Below are 8,556 nucleotides of genomic sequence, written 5' to 3' on the forward strand. Positions count from 1 at the left end.
GTTGTCTTAATTACTTTCCTTTTGATATTTTTTCACATTGTGTGGATTCTACTTACAACTGCATTTAATATATGAAAAATTTATCTTGAGGGTAACACTGCCAAGTTTTGTTGAATTAAAACATTAATTGAATAGATTTTACAAGAGGGCTTTGTCCTGTACCAAGAAATATTTTTGTACTGCAGTTGTGTCCATGTGAGCATGAAATATGTGATGGACCCATAAAGTTTTTTGAGGACTTAAGTATGAGTATATTTAGTATTCATGTAGAGCAAAGCATTGAATATTAAGCCACTATCCTTGAGAAGGAGACTTAATTCTTTCCTCTTCTCTCTTTCCTCCATAGTATATATTTGTACAGTATAACTGGTTTGATTTCCAACTCCACCCTTAAATGAGGTCAGAGCATCCTTAGTTTTGCAGGACCTCATAAATATCCACCACAATGCTTATCCTGGGATGATGTCTTTTGGTGTAAAGAACAGTCACTTCAAAAACTATCTGTACTTGGGGGTCAATGAATTTCAGAATGAACACTGACTCCTGTTGTCTTGGTAGGGTTGTCAAAATCCTTCGTCTGTTGTCATATTTTTTCAATACAATTTTGTACAGACAACGTTTTGAGTGACTGAATCTACTGCAGTATACTGTATATGTTCACCCTTGTAGTCAAAATTAGGTTTCAACCCCTCCTTCACAAAAGTGTGGGTATTCTGTTGTCAGGAATCAAAAAAAAAAAAAAAACCTTTTCGGGGAATACTGTATGTTATTGGGGTGGATGAGGCAGACAGATGTGGAGCATAACAATGATTACACTGCTGTCCTGGAGAGAGGAATGAGGGTGAAATAAGAGAGGAAAGTGTAAAATATTGTGAAAGGAAATGTTAGTGAGTTGCAAAAGGTAGAAGTACTGTACAGTATAGTTTGAATACCAGATATAGATGAAGATAATGAACACCTTATGTAGTATATTGAGTGAAGTGATGTAATGATTGTAAAAAATATCTGAATTAAAGAAAGTTAGATTTAATTCTTAAATAAGCCATTAGTGAATGTATGGGCACTGTTTCTATGCACTCGAAATATGAAATTTAGCTGATAAGTCGCTATTGGTGAGTAACAGGAGAAAAAACTATGCCTGTTGTTTATTACACTAGGCAAACCAATATTCACAATAATTGATTCATGAACTAGTAAAAAAAAGTCATCCAAAGACTTCAGAGTTTGTTTTTGGCTACAAGAAACTTTAATCAGCAAAAAGAGAAAGAATATTTAGAATTTTTTCATGACAGTGCAGTATTGTACTGGAACAAGTCCATCCTTCTTTCTTCAGCATTTCAATTGCTCCACAACTTAGTGTTGGACAACCTCAGTCATCATTAACTGCCATGAAATACAAGCGCACTTCAGTACTTCCACTTGAGCAAAGTCCACATTAACTTTTGATATATTTTTTCTTGATAAGCTTGTGGCTGGTCTGCCAAATCCCAGCCTATATAATATGTCTCAACCAATTACTGTACATCATAAGGATTATTCAGTGCCCAGCTGTAAAACGGGAGTTACTCCTTCACACAGGTGCATTTTCTTAATTCAGTACGTATTGTCAATTTTCTACTTTGTGATATCAAAGCACAGGTCATTCAATTTTGAAATGTGGCTAAGTGGTGAAAATGAGTTTTAAATGAACAAGAGTGTCTTGATCATTCTTTTAAATCATTTTCGAGAAAATCGCATCTTTTAATTTGCAATAACGGGAATTAGAAAGAACTTTTCTGTAACAGTTTCTCAAATATTACATGAACTGAGATGATGTTTTTTTTAGTACCAAGATCCCAATTATGGGGTAATGTGCACTACTCCTCAAAATGAGGTCATGCCCTACATCCTCAACACTTCATATGTACTAATACTACAGCGCTTGACCTGTGCTAACATCCTTTGATACCAAGGTGAGAGTTACATCATGATGCGTCCTCTTCAACATTTTAAAATGTTAGCAATGACCTTCACAGCATGCTGTCATATATCTTCCATGACCTATCATTAACTCATAAAATACAACAATACCACCTCACATGAGAGTTCTTGAACAGGTATTCAGGGGAGGAACCACAAAAAAGGGCAGAAGGAGAGGATTTACGGATAATTGATATTATGCATATACTGTATCATCATGCAGGGCTTGACATTACTGTACAGTATGCTACATGATACTGTGGGGCTCCTGTGTGAATGTAATATGAATAAGATCAGTGTACAAAGGATATGAGTAAGTCAGGTGACTATTGTGTCTGATAGCTACTTGCTCCTCAATTATTATTCATGCAGCAGTTAATAGATAACCAGTTTTACCTTTGTAAAGGAAGATTGTATGAAAATGAAGCTGTATTTTATCATTCTGGTAGACACTTTATTTTGTATGCAAAATGTTGGTATTGTAATGTAATACCATATGCCTGGTTTAGGTGACCCATGTATTTTATGCCCAATTAGTCAATGAGTTTAAACACCCAGGAATCCCTCAAGCATTAGTGGTTGGGGATAATTCTTGAAGTGGATGGTTATGCCTTGTAGTGCTAGAGTGGTGGTGTTTGTAGTACTGGTAGTACAGTACAGGAGTCCCCAGGTTATGTACGGGTTGTATTCCTGAGGACGTTCATAAGTTGGATTGTATACCGTACTTACAAAACAATGTTTAAAATCCCACCGTATCATAGCCTAAGTCCTTATAGACATCAATAAATCACTTAATATATGAGAAAAGAAGAAATAGAATGACAAAATACAGTAAATGAATGTAAAAAATAAGTCCAGGTAAATAAAATACTTTAAATTTCAAGTTGAACCTTGTTCGTATCAGCGGGCATTCATAAGTCAGGGACCTCCCTTACGAACACCCTACTTACGAATGGGATCCCAATATATTTATCACAAAAGTCTGTAATTAATAGATTTTTTTTAGCATGACTGTATTGTTTAACCATTTTATTTACAGTATGTATTTACAAGTATCCACATTACAGTACAGCTGCTCCCCGACTTGCGACGGGGTTAGGGACCCAAATCCAGGTCGTAAGTCGAAATGGTCGTAAGACGAAAATGCTTAAATAATACATAGAAAATCTAAAATGGGTGTCTCTTTTTCTTCTCAGCACCACAAAACTCTCACTTTTAAGCTTGCCAGCCATTTTAAAGTGAATTACAAACGAAAATTTTGTCAGTATGCAGCGCAATCACTGACGTTGGGACTCGAATATAAGTAATTTGACAAAATTTTGGTACGACTGAGGCGGTCGTATGTCCGGGTGGTCGTAAGTCGAGTAGGTCGTAAGTCGGGGAGGAGCTGTATTTGTTATGTATGGGTCCAGGAACGTAACCCGTTTGTAACTCAGGGACTGCCTGCACTTGTAATTTTCAGTCTAGGTAACAATTATTAACAATTCTGGGTCCTATACTGTACTTCATTATAGTATGAAAATTGCTCTTGAGAACCTTTACTATCATTTGGGAGTTGATATTTATAATTCAGAATGATGTTTCCTGTCTGGTTTGGGGCATCTAGTATGACATTTAGACAATAAAATGTGTCTGCTTCAAGCTCCAGCTAAAGCCAATCTTGCTTCACTGCTTATAAGAAGTGGCTGGAGCCCCAGTGGACTAGAAGAAGTGAGTCGGTTAACTCTAAACATTGAATGCGACCAGGCTTCCTGAGCCCAGTAGAATTCCAGTAGTACTTAAAAATATGGATAGTCTGCTGTGTGTAGACCTGTTTTAGCTTGCTCCCCTTCTTGATTCTAGTAAGTCATGCCGACTCATTTTGAGGTTCAAGTCTGTTTGCTCAGTTTTACAACTTTCAATGGAGGAAGTTTAGGGAACTGGTATCTTAATTGACAGCAAGGGGACCTTCTCTTCATGTGAAAGGAAAGATGTATCTAATGAAACATGGATGGTTAAAGAGGATGACATACATAGGCTTTAGTGAGCTGGAATGAAAATGGTGAGGTTGATGTGTAATGTGTCACTGAAAGATAGGAAACTCCATTCAGAGCTAAAAGGGTGGCTGGGTTTGAAAAGTACAGTATTTGTGAAGTTGTGTAGAGTTAAGATGAGATGCTTGAGGTATGTTGATAGAATGGAGACCATATTCATCAAGAGATAAATGAATCTGAATGTGGAGGGGAGGGGAGCTAAGGGTATGTCAAGGATGACATGGGGAGAGGTTGCAAGAGACTACACAGCATAGAGAGCTGCTATCAGGTAATTGCAGCTCACTCATGCAAGTGGGAAAAATTGTCGTTAAATGATGATGATGATATTAATGTATAGGATTAGTGTAATACCCCAAACTAGGATCTCTTAGGAAATTATGACAGATAGACAGTATGAATCTTCTTGGAAGCTTTTTTTAAGGAAAATTTTTTTTATTTGGGATTCTCAGGAAAATATGCTGTCTGTTCATATGTTAGCTTTGGGTAAACAACTGAAAGAGGCTTTGGCCACTGACCTCTCATTTCTGGAATTTATAAACTGAACTTGATCAGTCTTATTACAGCAACCTCCGTGATGACTGCATGTTAATTGGTCCCTGGAACCACTTCTTAAGCTTTCTAGACTTTATTGGAATATCATTTTCATTTTTGCTCTCAGGAAGGAGGACCTTAGAAGAAGCTCTGGCTTTGTTTCTTACTGGTTCTTCTTTCAATCAGACAAACACAGAGCTGAGTTTCATGTTCTTATCAAAGACTGACACTCATAACTTTAAACTTAAAAGTAATTCTCTCCCAGTATGGGAAAATGGAGTTAGTTCGCATTATTCTGTCTGCTCAGTGAAGGCAGGGAGTTTGTATTTGAAGATTGAGACACACTTCAATCAAGAAACTTTAATTATCAATCATCGACACATCTGGGTTGCACTGCCAGGGCACATGACCTCGGGGGCATCACTTTGTCAGTGGCGTGTATGAGAGGGATAACCATACATTTAACCTTACAAAGAGGTACCTGATTAGTGATTAAAGCATTTATTAGCTTCTACTTGGATAAGAAAGTAATGCAGATGGCCTACCAGGCACTGAGTAGTTTGTAAGGTGAGTTTCCATGGATCCTTCTGCTAAAGTTAGGGTAAATCCTTTCATAGGGTGTGTCTGATTAGCAGTAAGAGCATACTGTATGGCATGCCACCACCCCTTTAATAATTAAGCCAGGCATCAGGTTATGAATGGAGGATTGATTCTTAACTGCCATCTTATTACTCATTCTGGGCTAAGCAATTAGGCTGCCCTCTTTCCTCCCAATGGGTAGTGATGCTATTTGGCTTGACCTGAAGTTTGAAGCCTGAAATAACAGGTTATGGTTGAATCAAGTAACAGACATAGTAATAATAAATAATAATTATAATAATAAACGGTTTATTAAGATAACATGGCAGCCCGAAGGCTGAAAATATACAATGAACAGAGATGATAAGTTACAAATGTTGAAATAGGGGAGTGGGTCACTTGATTGACAAAAGCTTTCAAAACGAAAATATAATAAACAAAGAGTCAACATATAGATTAACTGTAGATCTGGTACTGTTTGAGCTGGACTTGTAAACATTCTTGTGATGATGCTGGCGCCCACTGTCTGGATGGCCGTTGCGTCATATCTGGGTGTCAATCCGCTGCCTCACTACAGCTGCAGATGCACCACGTGGTCCGGGTAGGTCCTGGGTGGAGTAGGGAGTCCTCACTTCTCTCCTGGTGTAGTTTGGAGTGTTTCTTGGGTTCTCATCTAGTGTTGGTGGTGGCGAGTGTACCGCGGGCTGGGTGTGTCACGTCAAGGGTCAGGTCAACACTGACCGCTAAGCACAATTGTCACTAACATTTGTTTCTTTCTTTCAAGTGGAAATTGTCTCTTTTGTATATCACTCAATCTTTGCACTGTACTGTTCGTGGGAAGATGTTGATAAATCCAGATTGGAAGGAGGAGATGGGGAAGGGGAGGGCCCGACAGACCAGGCTGGCAGCTGTCTCCATGGTCAAGATACCACGGCCGTGTTAGCGGTCAGCGCCAACTGCACATGTCCTTAACCTATGAAGGCTGAAGGAGGTGTACATTGGTGCATGTGACATCATGATTCCCTGCCCCAACCTTGAATGGTAAATGTTGAAATGTTGTTTATAAAGGGAAAGGCTTAACCAGTTTATGAATTAGTCCCCGTCAATGCAGACTTAGTTAGCATAATACTTGTACAGTACACTTAGTCCAGGCTGATCATAAAATTGGAATCAGGAATTTTTTTTCCTTTTCTTAAACTGTACAGAGTTACAGTACATAAGAACATAAGAATGAAGGAAACTGCAGCGTGCCTATTGGCCCATACTGAGCAGTCCCATTTACACCCAACCCCTGTCGCCCATATATCCATCCAACCTATGTTTGAAGCTATCCAGTGTATTCGAGTTAATACTGTAATGATGTTTGTTTTGTTTTTTTTGTTCCACTCATCCACTACTCTATTTCCAAACCAATGTTTACCTATCTCACTCCTAAATCTAAATTCATCTTAATTTAAAACCATTGCTACGAGTTCACTCCTGGGTGGATAGTTTGAATACCTTTGTTATATCACCTTTGCTTAACCCTGACTTCCATTTATACACCTCGATCATATCGCCCCTCACTCTACGTCTCTCGTGGGAGTGCAAATTAAGATGCTTTAACCTGTCTCTGTACTCAAGGTTCTTAATGCCCAGGATTAGTCTTGTCATTCTCCTATGAATTCTTTCTAGAGATTCTATATCCATTCTATAGTACGGTGACCAGAACTGAACCTCGTAATCCAAGTGAGGTCTCACAAGTGCAAGATATAGTTTTAGGATAACCTTGCTAGTCATGTAACTAACACTCCTTTGTATGAACCCAAGTACTTTGTGAGCCTTGTTACGAGCAAATACACATTACAGAGTATACTTGCCTCCATGGAGTGTTAAGGACTTGTTGTATTGGGTTTTATATACATTCACTGGTTTTATAAATTTTCTTGAAGAAAAATTATGGAGTTGAATCTAGATAGCTCTCCTGTTATGATTTTGGCTATTTCATGATCATAAATGTGCAATTGAGTGGCTGTATTGTTGTGTTGTTACTAAGCTTTAAAGATTTAGATTAACTAATGGTGTACAGTAATTTATGTGTCCTTCATATTCAGGATTCTACATAGTACAGTACAGTATATGCATATGAGAGGTGCTTTTAGTAGTTTGAAATCTACCAAAAATACTGGTAAGTGATTTTTTGTATGTACAATTTGATATTGAAATGTAAATAATTTACTCTATATGTGCAATGTTTTTTCCAAACATTGAAAAAAAAATAATTGTATGTTATATTTTATTAATAAAATTACAAAAATAACAAGAACTATATTTCACTTAAATTCCTTTGAAGGTTTAGTACTGCTTAAGAGGGAAAGATCCAAAGTAATTACAAATATGAGCACTTAACAATGCAGACTAAAGACATCTATATACTGTACTTAGATAGATCAGTCTGACACTTAGTAAGGCACCAATATTCTGTAATCCCAGTGAGTAATCTTGTTGTACATTACACTCCACAGACAGAAAACAATATTGTACACGTGCTGAGAAATAAACTGAAATTTATTATTTATATTGGAATAGGCCCAAACCAATAGAGTATTTGTGGCACTGTACATTACTCTACACTCATAACCTAGGGTAGTTTCCAGACTGTCAATGTAGGTAAGTCAGCATTTTCTTTGGGACACGGTAGTATTTTTGTTAACCAGTCATGTACAGGTATTGAGTCTGTTGGGTCAGAATGCCTGGTTTTAGACTGAACAAAGGAGGGCTGACTGTAATTTTTTTCACCGGGTAACAGGCCTGTACATAATACTGAAAAAGGTAGGATTTTCTCAATGAAGTGTGAAGGTGAGGGTTGGTCTGGTTATCAAATGTGTTCAGTTTTTGAGTCCTAGTCACTGGTAGGGGCTGAGGGATGCAACCTCTGAATTTTTGCTCAAAATGTCTCTAATACATTTCTCTGATTGTGTTGATACAGATTCTACAGTCAAAAAGTTGAAATTCTTGTAAATATAATTTAACTAACAACATTGGAATATTATTTTATTGACCTACAGATACTGTGGTAAATCTGCTCAGTTTTTTCATTTTCTTTTCTATTTTGGGTCAGTGATAAAGGCACAGATGAACAGTTTGGGCAAAGTTACACATTTATGATACAGGTAGTAAAAATATGCCTGTAATGACCCTAAAATTTGGAGCATTTTCCAACCAAGGAAAAAATTGGAAAGCTTTGTGAGAATAACCTGAAAAGTATATTTGAAAATTTTTTATGAAAATTTTGGCTGGCAAACCAGACATACAGTAAAAAAAAGTGAGACTTATAACTACAGTAAGTCCGCGCTTAACGTCGTCCCGCTTAACTTTGTTTCGGTATTACATCACTAAACTTTAAGAAACCAAAAATTCGTTTAACGTACCGGTGATCCGATACTACGTTTTGCGCCATCGCAGACTACATTTT

The sequence above is a fragment of the Homarus americanus genome, unplaced genomic scaffold (genome assembly GCF_018991925.1).
Source record: "Homarus americanus isolate GMGI-L3 unplaced genomic scaffold, GMGI_Hamer_2.0 scaffold2539, whole genome shotgun sequence".
Classification (NCBI taxonomy): domain Eukaryota; kingdom Metazoa; phylum Arthropoda; class Malacostraca; order Decapoda; family Nephropidae; genus Homarus; species Homarus americanus.